The sequence below is a fragment of the Leiobunum rupestre genome, chromosome 6 (assembly GCF_980474605.1).
Source record: "Leiobunum rupestre chromosome 6, qqLeiRupe1.1.hap1, whole genome shotgun sequence".
NCBI lineage: Eukaryota > Metazoa > Arthropoda > Arachnida > Opiliones > Sclerosomatidae > Leiobunum > Leiobunum rupestre.
In genome coordinates, this window is record NC_143389.1 from 61,292,802 (window position 1) to 61,305,694 (window position 12,893).

General features: G+C 41.3%; 1 protein-coding gene across 8 annotated transcripts in view; it reads left to right on the top strand.

The window, feature by feature from the left end:
* LOC149942907 (latrophilin Cirl-like) overlaps window positions 1-12,893 on the top strand; it is a 282,318-nt gene that overhangs the window by 82,903 nt on the left and 186,522 nt on the right. Inside the window, exon 1 of one of the 8 annotated variants that reach the window (XM_090179814.1) lies at window positions 7,133-7,251. The exons of 6 other annotated variants lie outside the window; for them this stretch is intronic. The gene's annotated coding sequence lies outside the window, so the exon portion shown is untranslated. Of the gene's footprint in view, window positions 1-7,132; window positions 7,256-12,893 lie in introns of those variants that run through there. One more of the 8 variants, XM_090179815.1, reaches the window with a different exon arrangement.

Below are 12,893 nucleotides of genomic sequence, written 5' to 3' on the forward strand. Positions count from 1 at the left end.
CGGATTTTGGTGGCGACTCGACTTCGTTCGGCGGACGACTACGAACGCCAACGATTAAATATTTCTCCCACCGTCAGTTTTCTCAGTCGCTTTCGTTTCCTTCGTATTTGAGTGATCGCTTACGAGTTACAAGCTGATGCATCATCGCTTCGAGAGCTTCACGCCCTCCGCCAGCGCCGCGTTAATTATTTTCGAGCTCGATAATAAGAATAAGCCCATTGACGGGCGGCGCGGAGGAGGCCTCGAAAAGGAATTCATCCCGTACCCCAAAACGCCGTTGACTAGAACGAGTCCAACCCGGTCCCCGATTTGGCGGGCACCTCGTTGAAGGGCCCTAATTCGGAGAAAGAAAGAGTGAAAATTCCCAGTCGCCGGGACCCGATTCTCTTTATTTTCGATAACGGCGGACACGGAGCGCCGCGGAGTAACTACGTAACCTCATCATTCCAACGAAAGTATTTGGACGTTAGTCTTGGCGGCGGAATTTTTCCCCAACTTCCTAATGAATTCCGAACGGACAATAGGAACCGTAGTACTCCAAGGAGCCGCTAGATGCCCCTCTACTTTTTCTCGAAAGGCCCTTAGCGATTCGGCAGCCCTACCAGATATATATAGGACCGAAGGAATGGGTCGATTCCCCGTCGTTGAGGCTAACGCTTCTCCAGGGGTCAGTCTCGTATTTTTGCTCAGCCAAAAACGTTCTAAACGAATTTTCTAAGCATCGGAGGCTCGTTTCCTAGGAAACCCCAATGGTGTATAAAAAGAACTCGTTAACCTCTCGAGCCAGAAGTAGTCTAGTAGTTGCCAGATTCGGCGTTTATTTTCTAGCCTACTGGCTTCCCGGTTACGTTCGAGTTGCCAAGTGATATTGTCCCGAGTTGGGTTTTCGGGAAGGGTCTCCCGAGGGTCTTCCTTCCAAATGGCGGCGTTGTAGGTCGGTCAGGTGTATAAATGATTACGCGCCCGTCTCCCGGCCTTTCCGCGCCCATGCCGCTCGACACGCTAACTACGAGAACTGATAATGAGCCGCATCCCGCGAGTCTTTCATCGTCTAAATTTCATTCCGGGCCTCAATGTAATGACGAGAGCCCATCGAAAAACCGCCCAAATAGCGTTCGAGTCGAGCCCGTGACGCGACTTCATTCGCCGGAGCTTCACCACGCGTCAGCTTGAAGCGGACGCGTTAAGGAATCTCTGGTAATCGGACAATCTTTACCGAGTAGACTCGATTGTCTCTCGACAGCTTTCGCGGACACGGTGGTGTCGTCGAAGTCTTGGAAATAGGTATACGCCTCTGATTTGTCTGCTCGGACCCGCCATTAACACACTCGCACTCTGGCCAGGGGAGATTTTTTACGAACGTACATTAGCATTATTCTTCGATAGAGCGACCGTTGCCATCGCCTAATTATCATTTCTCTCCATCTCCGGGCGTCGTCTCTCCTCTATCGATTATCATATTCGGTGTCCGCTTATCGATGATTATCGAGCGGCGTCTCGCCGGCTTGTTTAGTCGGTCGGAATTCCCGCGTCATCTATATGGAAGCGTCTATTTTCTTCGGATCGGACGGAGGGGCATAATCCGTGGCGTCCCGGGTGCGAGAAAGGTCCTCGAGAGATTAATGAGTGCCACCCTCGATACATTAGCCAGCGGAGTCCTCGACCGGCCTAAGAGATAGAAAATTATAGGTTTCTGACGCCGGGAAATGCCCATAAAGCGTATCGAGCGGAGGTCTGGCGCGCGCCTCCCATTGCCCAGTTTCTATTTGCTTTCCGGCCAAAGACATTTCCCTTTTTTACGGCCGTGTCTCTCGTTTTTTGCGCCATGGCCACACTTCTGCTAATGTTTTTTCTCCTCCCCCTTCTCGGTGGCAATGGCGTTTCTTCGGCCTCTCCGCCGGACGATTCGCGGCTATGATTCAACGCACTCTCAATTGGAAGCCCTCCTGGAAGGCTAACGGGATAACGCGCTCCGTTACGCGTTACTGGCAACTACAATACACCGAAACCACTGGTCTTTCGAGGATGCCACGATCCAATAAGAAAAAGAATGGCGGAAGATTAGATTTTTCTCCCGTTTTTTATTTCTACACCGCGTCGCTTCGTCGTGTGTATATCCCTAAGTACGCCTTTCCTCCTTAAGCCGTGTTGTGGTAATTCGAAACGATTAAGCCCCCTTTTCCTTGCACCCCCACTTGTCTTTTGTTTTTTTTTCTCGTTCGCCTTACAAAAAAGAAAAGAAGCTAATATGAAAAGCGGTGATTTCTGGAAGCCATCCTGGAAGGGATTTGGTTTTGGTGGTGGACGCATTTATTTGATATTCTTTTGATTTTATTATCAGGTTACAAAGATGTGATTTGATATAATTACCATATACCTATTTACCATAGTCGGGTTAAGTCACCCTCTTGAAAAAGTGTAAGAGATTAGATTGTACGCGATAAGTTCAAGTTCCCCTACAGGTTTTGTTGAGGGGCTGATCACTCCGCGTAATCGGTGTACAGAGCCGTACCTTTGACTGTACTAATGGGATTACGCGTAATCTTTGAAGTCCCTGCCTTTGGCAGTGGTAATCTAAGCGTAATCCGGTGTACAGATTTTCTAAGAGTGGTTAGCCCCTCGGGTTTTGTATATTAATAATATAGTCAAGATATTTGACCATAAAGTTTTAAAAATTAAGAATATTAAGAGTCGCTGTCATTATCACTGTCAATCGAATTGTAGATTAGAAGTTTTTCAGACATTTTCAATAAAACCAAACGTGGTGAAAATATAATAACAAAGGGCAAGAAAATATAACCTTTTGATAAAATCAACTTTTTTAAATAACAATGTTTTAGAATAACATATGGCAAGAAAATATGTTTCGATAAAATAAATTTTTTTAAATAACAATTTTTTTGTGGATATATATATAGATTTATTTAAGACTTCTTTATTTTTTTGTTAACATAATCCGGAAATAAATTGAAATATTTGAGGTAAAAAATATTCGTTTTCCGAGGAAAGTTTAATTCCATGCCGTTTAAAACCATCGATTCCATAAAATAATTACGATATTATTATCATTTTACGTCTGTAAATTTTCTTCGGAAATCTTTATTTTTTTAGTTAAAGTGAAAAAAAATTATTATTTCAATTAAATAAAAGCTATTTAATATCATATAACCGATAGAAATAAAAAGTTGTATGAGAAACGATCAGTCGCTGTCAATAAGTCTTCTTTCTCATTGGGCGTATTCTGGACAAACTGGTGAAAGCGATAAAATAACATTCTTTAGTTACCTTTTAAAGACTGGTCTTTTCGCGAATAGTTATGTTTAAGGGGTTGATTAACCCTTCCTCTATAAATAGACATAATGGGGGACTATTAAGTAAGAAAAAAAAAACGTGTTGAAAGGGAAAGATTCTTTTCATCGGGTGGAAGTTTTGTCTAAAAATAATATTTCCTGAGAGAGGCTGCGTGTGTGTTGGATGTCCGCTCTCACACGCGTATTCCGCCCTTTTATAAATGATTACCCCCTCCGCGGAATTCCTTTCTCCCTTCAAGCCCGAAATATTATTATAGCCGGGTACGTAATCCGAAACCTTCGCGAAATGAGATGCCGGTCAAAATCCACCCCCGTTAATGCGGGGATGAAGCCAGTCTTAGTATAACCACTTGCTGGCCCCTAACTACGCTCTTTTGGGCCGTAGCGGAACAACGAGTTACGTTGTTTAGCCTCTCGCCGAGTTCAGCGAATCCGGTTCGAAAAATCCCGCTAAGCAGTAATTCCAATTATTTATTTCAAAACCATTCGCTCTCCGGCAGCGTTGTCATGGCTACCAGACATTTATTCCGAACCGGCCGAATGTAGATAAATTTAATATTAAAATTATAATTATAATAAAAATTAGTTCAAAAAATAATGTAGTTTTTGTTCAGAAACCCTACTTAAATCCTATTCGGATATCGTCACGTGAACGTTGCAGCTATTAGAATCAAAATTTCATTTAACACGGAAATCCCAGTAATTCCGATTATTTATTTCAAAACCATTCGCTCTCCGGCAGCGTTGTGGCTACCAGACATTTGTGGCTACCAGACATTTGTGGCTACCAGACATTTATCCCGAACCGGCCGAATTTAGATTAAAATAAGCACTCAGCAATAAATTTAATATTTAAATTATAATATAAATTAACTAGTAAAAATAATGTAGATTTTTGTTCGGAAACCCGACTTAAATCCTATTCGTTGTACATAGCTATTGATTTGAATAACAATTTAATTTTACGCGGAAATCCCAGAAAACCGTGCGCTTCGTGATATTTTGGAAATTAACTGGCGACCTTGTTCCCTGAACTATGATTAGCGTAGGGTTGAATGCCTGCTAATTTGATCCCAAGACCTCTTACTTTGACCCATCCCACTTATGTAGAAGTAGAAATGGTCTCCTATTTTAGAATCTCAAGTTTCCAGACAGCGTAACCGTATAACAATATGCGTTTACCTGCCTCGAACTATACTTCCTGGTTAGCAGTTTAGGTTTATTGTTTGTTAAGAACTTCAAAAATTATAAGAACGTGTGGAGCATTTCTTAAGCCTAACGTCTTGTAACTTTAGACGTAGAGAAATGAAACAAAATACTAGTGTTGTAAGTCAGAAATTTTCCGAAAAATGACCGAGGCCTTTTTCCAGAAAATATCCGTATTTTTCCGAAAAAAAAAGTTTTCATACCATGATTAGTCTAATATATTGTTGGAAAATGAAAATAAAGCGTCATTTTCGCCTCATTTTTTCGAATCTAAAAGTAAAACTAAACCTCTAGACTAGTTTAAACTGATTAACAATGTAACACTATTAATGTTTTGTAGTATGTTTACTGTTATTAGACATTTTATATCGATAAAAAGTTAAAAACATTAAAAACCCTTAAAAAGTAATTTATGTTTCAATTTTTTATTTTTCTTTTTTGCGAAAAATTTTCCGCAACTCGGAAAATGTTCTGGAATTTTTTCCGCAGTTTATTTCCCCGGAAAATTAACAACTCTACAAACTACCTTATTGCCCACCTGCAAGTTAGATTGACTTCAAATCGTTCTGCAAGTGTAGAATCAGAGGCTTAACCTCTAAAAATTACACAATCTCGCACGTGGACGTGCGCATTAACGCCCGAATCGAGAACGAAGGCAGACAACTCTCTCACATCATCATCATAATTCTGGGAGACTTTTGTATCGGGGGTGTAACTCCGCTTTCCACTTCCTCGTTGCCAGACTGGCTTTTTCCTTTTCTTCCCTCATTTCTCTCTCTTTCGGCTCACTTCGAAAGTTTATTATACATTTTCTCACACGCGGAGGCTTCGTGCGATTATTAATGAGCTCTTTCTCTCCCATTTTCTACTTCATACAATTCGCGCCGATTTCGAAATCATAATAAAGCTCTTTCGTTCTCTGTGGAGTTCGTAACAAAAACTTTGTTTACCCATTCTCACTCGAGAGAGAAAAAGATCGAATCCACAGATAATACATTTTTCTTTTAAAAAAGTAATATTAAATAATATTAAATAGGTCAATGTTTTTCGGTTAATTTATTCATTCAGACCTAAGGTCTTTCATAATTCGAAAAAAGAGTATTTTACGAAATTTATTATGCGAAATTAGTCCAAAAATTCCACGATTTTTAGTATGATTTTGGTATCCTGAAACGTAATGAAATTGAGGTTGGTGAGGTTAAACAGCAACATCAAGTTAGGTTGAGATTACAGACTGCAAATAAAAACAAGATGTCACGGACATTTAAGTACACACAATCCCTCCGATGTTACAACTATATTTTTAATATTAAATTTAAATTGGAACAAATTTTCAATCATATCAACTTAATAAACCCAAGAACAATTTTATCGGAAATGAGTTATTTGGAAATAAGATAGCCATGGTTTGTTTTTGGAGTTAGATGGCGCCTGTATCAATTGGTACGAAATTCAAATACCACTATAGGGTTATGAGGTCCCGCGAATTGGCCCGAAATCTCAACTAAAATGAAAATTTCTTATTGAAACCGAAAACGTAGTTCAGAAATGATCGGTACTAACTAAAAATATAATTGTCAAGCAAGTCGGTCTTAATTAAAAAAAATATGTAGATTTAAGTCGAAAATCGCGAAAAACCACAAAAATGGAAAAATGATTAACTTCTTGGGTTCAGATTATAAAAAATATATTGGGATACCGAGGCCGGTAAATATAGCTTCGAACTAGATCTCGTTGAAATTTATAACCTTAACTCTGGGATTGTGTGTAAAAAACGTTGTCTCTAAATTTTTCTTTTTCATGATTAACTTCTTTAAACTAAAACAAATAATTTATTGCATTTTAATATCTAATACAAGTAATAATCATAAATGTATTAATATTTTAAGGAATATTTAATCTGAAGTATAATTAACCAAAATCTGAAGCGATTGTATTATGACTTATTATTATTTTCCGCGCAGCAGAAAGTAATTAACATTCTAGTACGTAAAATATGCATCGCAATTATGTTGGCTGCTAGAAGTAAAATAACCTAAAAAAATTGGTCACTTTTTGGCGATAGACATAGGTCGTTATTTAGTTTAGCTCACTAAAAATGCTAAGCTTAATAATACGCAGTTGATTATCATTTCATAGTTTCCTATTTGCTTTGGCGGAGAAAAAGAGCGTCTAGCGAATGCCATTTTTCCTACCCGGAGTTAATTAGCATAAAGGAAACATTAACACTTGGCCATTCGTCGCCCGGGGTTCTAAGATGTTCTTTAGCCAGGGAGGGAAGGGAAAAAAATCGAGGGGGACTAAAAGTCACCCTCCCAAAAATTTCCCCTCCTTTGGTTTTTTTTCGGTCGGCGGCCCTTGCATCAGCGAAAGCCAATTTTATATTAGATTGAAGAGAAACATTCACTTCGCGTTAAAAAAAAGTCAAGGTTATATTTTCGTCCCGCATTTTTTTGGTCTCGGGGTTTACGAAAAGAGCGGCGTCTAGCGGTGACTAATTGACCTTAAAAAATATTGACATTTTCTAATCATTTTCTAGAGGCGCGAGGCGTGTGGAAATTTTCGGATAATTAAAATTGCGACTGCTTGCTAGAATGCATTCGTCCCTTTGGATTCCCGCGTTATTAAAACGGCGAGTCGTTTAAAATGTGACAGCGTTTGTGCTTTGATTTAATTAATTTTCATTGACGTTAATTCCGACATAAATCATCGGGAAATATTTACTCAAAAACTTGTAGGTTAGTATTTGCTATTTCATTTTTAGTGTATTTATACAGGAATCCATACCTCTACTTGGAATGCTTATCCTGCCGTATCGCGTATGGTATGATCACTCTGACGGCTTTGGCCCCGCCTACGAGATAAAAAATCCTCTTTGCGCGCGCTCCCCTCTCACGTTGTTGTTTGTTAAGTTAACATAAGCCACGGTCACACTAGAGCTTAAAACCCAGTTTAGGTCGGTTTGAAGGCCAGTTTTGACCACCGGCGATAATTCTTGGTTCACACGTGCGAAATCGCTTCAACCCGGTTCGCTTATAGCCAACGCTTAACGTCATTTCAAATTATGACCACAATTTTGGAAATACTCAAATGTATCCCAAAATAATTAGTTAATCATGTTTACTATACATACAGTAATATTATTTGACATTATTTAGAATTTTATTCCCATTATTTTTGAAAATATAAGCAATTTTACTTCCCCGCCTTATCGTTTTGAAAGCGATTCTAAGCGAACCAACTTGGACGAGTTGCTCCCCGAACCAACACGAAGCGATTTCTCACCCTGGTTTTGAAAACTAGTAATCTAAAACGAAGCGATTTTAGGGGTAAGTTTGAACCTGGCTTTAGTGACGTCAAAAAAAAACCTGCCAGCAACGTCGAGACGAAAATCTGCCGCGATAAGCATTCCAAGTAGAGATAGGATTCCTGATTTATATTAAATTTTTTTGGCTAACTCGTTTTTTCCATGTGGTTGTAGGGCTAACCACATGCTAATTGTAATATTTTATCAGTTAGGCTAATACGCAAGGCATCAACTTAGGCCTAAGTCATCTAGCGACTTATAATGCCTTTAAACAGGTGGCCGGTTTATACTGCGTAGGAGGGTGGTGCTAAACCCGTCATAGCCACGCGAACCAACAGCCCCCAACACTTACTATTACTGTTAACCTCAACAAGTTTTTATCTGTACACCGATTACATTACAGTTTTTATTAATCAGTTAAACCTAACCACTTTAGCGTACAGTTCGAGAGCATGCTTGTACTCAGATGACATGTGGCTAATTAACTTGTTTGGAGCGAAATGGTAGAGACAGTAGTGGATTAATTTGCCATTTATTTAAAATTTATAACTTTTGACTTATACATTTGGAGATAGTCATCTTTAGCTTCAGACCTGTTTATAAAGTTCTCGTATGTAATTGTGTTTGTGGACTTGAAAAAAATATATTTCGTAGGGTGTGGTCCTTCTCTTCCCATTCTAGTTAGTCTTTTTCGGGTGTATAGGCCGATTAGGTCCACCCGTCATCCCAAATTCCGCAATTAAATTAAGCGGAATTTTTCGTCGCGAAAACGATTCGTCAAAAAGTACGGCAATTAAAAATTTATGTCATACTCGTATAATGTGGCTTAACAAAAATTAATTATAACAGAAACCCGTGAGCTTGGTGATCACTTGATAAAATAAAAATAAATTCGTGGGATTTCACTATTAAATAAAAAAAAATCAACTTTTCGAGTGCCTTTTATTCTTTGACGATAGAAACGTGTGCCCACGGCTATCGGTCTCTATTCTTGCTCGAGAGATCCGGAGAAGGAATCTTGACATCCCAGTCCTGAAGGAACTTGGCCTTCCACTGCGGCTTTCGCTCCGTTCGAGACCTTGTCCTCGTCTTCGAGACGCTGTGGTTGAGAGCGTGTGTACGTATAATCGATTACCCTCGGTGGCCGAAGCCCAAGGTAATTACGTGAAAAAGTACGTTAATTCAGCCTCCCTCGACCCCCACGGGTAGATGGCGCTTTTTAAGGGTTATCGTAGCTCCTAGTCTTTCCAAGGCGCGGGACGAGAAACTAGAGATGGTTTTTCGTTCGGGTGTGGGGATGCGTTCAATCTTTCTCCAACTGCGAGATAGTCACTGTGGAGCTCGTCGTCTTATATCCGAATTAATCGTCGTAAACGGCCCTTCGGGTTCCGATGCCAATTGAGGGTCCCCGTTTATCGGGGAGGAGGGCGGTTCGAGGTAAGGGGCGCATTCCCTTTAAGCGCCGACCGTGTTCTATTCTGGGCGTTGGCCCTTTTTTTTGCGGTACTCCTCTGAGGTACCAAAAGCGATACTCGGTGTCTTCGGTAGTTAGATTATAGCGGCGGGCGGATAAAATGGAATCTATATTGGGTGCCTTTCGCGTTTGAACCGCCTTTGAATCGGGTATTCCCGAGACCGCCTATTAAAACGCGCGTTTACGCGGTACGTCGAAGCTTTTATTGAATCCAATTTGGACCAAATTAGGCGTAGTAAGCCCATCCCACCTATAATCTTACGAGCTTAAATCTCTATCCCGATACTTTTTATAAATTTGACGGCGCCATCTGTAGAAACGTAACCGAACTAATCGTCTTAAAAGCTAGCGTGGCCATAAGGTAAGATCGGCGTATTGGAATTGCATTAAGATGAAATGCTAAGACTGAATTGGGGGCGATTTTCCGTCTTAATTGATCTACTGGAGCACGCTATAATAGCTCTCGGCTATTTATTGGAAGTTGACTTTGCGCCGACTTTGCGGGAATTGGCGTTGTCTAAACGCTGATTTAAGTCCTTCCTTCGGAGATTAAATCAAAGACGGATTCGGGAACCGCGCTTTCGCCTTTTCGCTTTTTAAGTCTCTTTGATAGGTTCTCTCCGGTCTACGCGCGTAAATTTTCCTAATTAGCTCGTTTGGCGTGTCTAATTGGCCGAAATCGGACTGGAGCGCTTCTCTCTCGTTCGGCCGGGATGTCTCTTTCGCTCTGTCTCTTCGGCGGAACGTAAACTTTCGATATTTTACGGACGACCTAATGTCGAACGAGCTGGCGTGAATGGGAAGCGAATCGCGTATACGGCCGAGGCCATTCATCGACGAGGAAGAACCTATTATTTGAAATGGCTGCAAAGTGCCATGGCATCTGATTTTCAAGACCGGCCATTTATTTTACAACGAGGCTCTGTAGTCTGCGGGGTTAAGGGAAAGATAGGCTTTTCGGTAGTAAAGTTTTGAGTGCTAGAGTCAATGGGCGATGAGTTGGCGTTTTACGTCCACCGGCTTCCCGTTAATTTGCTGAGAGTTAGTTAGGACATGGGCAGCGGGTCGCCCGAAGACAGTCCCATTTCTGTAGCCGCGCTATTCTTTTAACCACCTTCCAAGTTTGGTCGTGCGATGAATAATAGCTGTGTCTCCCCATTTATCGTAATTACACCACGCTCTGTCGCGAGAAGGGGAAATGTTGCGTCACGTTACAGGCCGACCATCTTCCCATGCGCGGAAACGCACCCCTTGTCTCTTCTCGTTTCCCACATCTCCTCCGAGTTGTTCGGTCTGCGATGGGAAATGTTTGTACTTATAAACTGTTTGCAAATGATACGGTATTTTTCTGTGATATTGGAACGTTGGGTTTATTATCAAAATACAGGGTTCGTACACGACCTGGAATACCGGAAAAGTCAGGGAATTTTAAAATGATTCCCAATGGTCAGGGAATAATCAGGGAATTTGAAAATGATTCCCAATGGTCAGGGAATAATCAGGGAATTTGAAAATGATTCCCAATGGTCAGGGAATAATCAGGGAATTTGAAAATGATTCCCAATGGTCAGGGAATAATCATTGAATTTGAAAATGATTCCCAATGGTCAGGGAATAATCAGGGAATTTGAAAATGATTCCCAATGGTCAGGGAATAATCAGGGAATTTGAAAATGATTCCCAATGGTCAGGGAATAATCAGGGAATTTGAAAATGATTCTCAATGGTCAGGGAATAATCAGGGAATTTGAAAATGATTCTCAATGGCCAGGGAATAATCAGGGAATTTGAAAATGATTCTCAATGGTCAGGGAATTTTAAAATGATTCCCAATGGTCAAGGAATTTTAAAATGATTCCCAATGGTCAGGAAAATTCGGGAAATTTGAAAATTATTCTCAATGGTCAGGGATTTTTAAAATGATTCCCAATGGTCAAGGAATTTTAAAATGATTCCCAATGGTCAGGGAATAGTCAGGGAATTTTAAAATGATTCCCAATGGTCAGGGAATTGTCAGGGAATTTGAAAATGATTATCAATGGTCAGGGAATAGTTAGGGAATTTTTAAATGACCCCAAAAAGTAAGGCAATTTTAAAATGACCCCAAAAACAAATCCGGCAAATAAATGTTTGAAAGATGTACTAAAAATACACAATTAACGTTTTTCAAGATTTTACCTTAAAACATTAATTTATTCTAAAACGTTTGGTCAGGGAAAACCTGGAAATGTCAGGGAATTTAATTCCGGAAATTTTATACGAACCCTGTAATAGTAATAATACTGAACCTTTTTAAAATAAAATTCCTGCGGAGGTTAAAACACAAACTGATCAATCAATCAATCGTTGTGTTGGCTTCATTTATTTGTTTGCAATATCGGTGTAAAATAGCCGACAGTAAAAAAACCAGCTTTGACAGTAGTGCTGCGGTAACTTATTTTAGACATCGTCTCTAAAGAATTGTATATGGTCGGGTGATTCCAACGGGTGACCTCTAGTTTTGTGGTTTGGTCGGGGACTGGGCTGTAGCAAGCGGAAAACGTAGGAGGGTAGAAGTGGCCGGTTGTTTCTCTTTTATCGTACGACCACCTTGACCATCAAACCGCGTGACCCCTTATAAATGGCAACCGCGCTTTTACACAAAGGTCACCGATGCCGGGGATTGAAAGAAGGGATCTAGAGGCTATCAAAGAGCGGAATCTCTTTCTTCGAGCTTAGGGTTGCCGCAAATCCAGGAAGACGGGAGCCAGGAGGGATGTAATGGAAATGCTACGTCCGCCTAGTATCCCCATCAACTCGCTCATGATGGTGGAAGTGACCGCTCTCTCGCCCTCCCTTTTCCCTCCGTCCCCGGGAGCGCAAAGTCAAGCGTGAAGAAGGCCGAGTTAAGAAGAACCGGGTTTTCGCTCTATAGATGGACCCACAGATCCTCCCTCGCGCGCTGCGTGTGTGAAAGTGGATACACCTCGACGCCACTGAGCCGGACTGCCCGTGTAGGTTTGTTATTTGGACGGGACCGTAACAGTCCGTCGCCTCCCTCCTAATGCGCCACTAACTAAAGTCGGGAGGGGAGATCTTAACGTCCTGGTTAATCTTCACCCGGAGGACGGGGACCGGAACTCTGTATATCCAATTCGACGGATTTCTCCGCGTGTTTGCGGTAGACATTTTGGGTGGGTGCTTCGCGGCCGCGCGAAACTTTGTTCCGTACGAGATTCCCCGAGTCTCGAAGGCGTAACCGAGACGTTCCGTAGTTGCGACTAGATATTTTTAGATTCGACTAATACGGCGCCGATAACCTTTGGGGAATAATCGCTACAGTTTGACGCGTTTGTAACGGAGAGGGCCGATGTAGCTTTAGGGGTCATCGAATCACCCCATCGGTTACCCAAACGAGGGTCGAGTGTAAAGTCTGAGAGGACCGTTCCCCGCGTGTGCCCCACTCCCGAAGAAAACTGCGAGGGCTAATGAAGGGCTATTCCCTAGCTGACGATTTCCTATATTGGCATTGATCAACGAGCCGCTTTTGTAAAAACAATGGCCTTTTTATTGTCCGATGAATTATAAGGGTGGCGGGTTATCTCTCTCTGGTCGG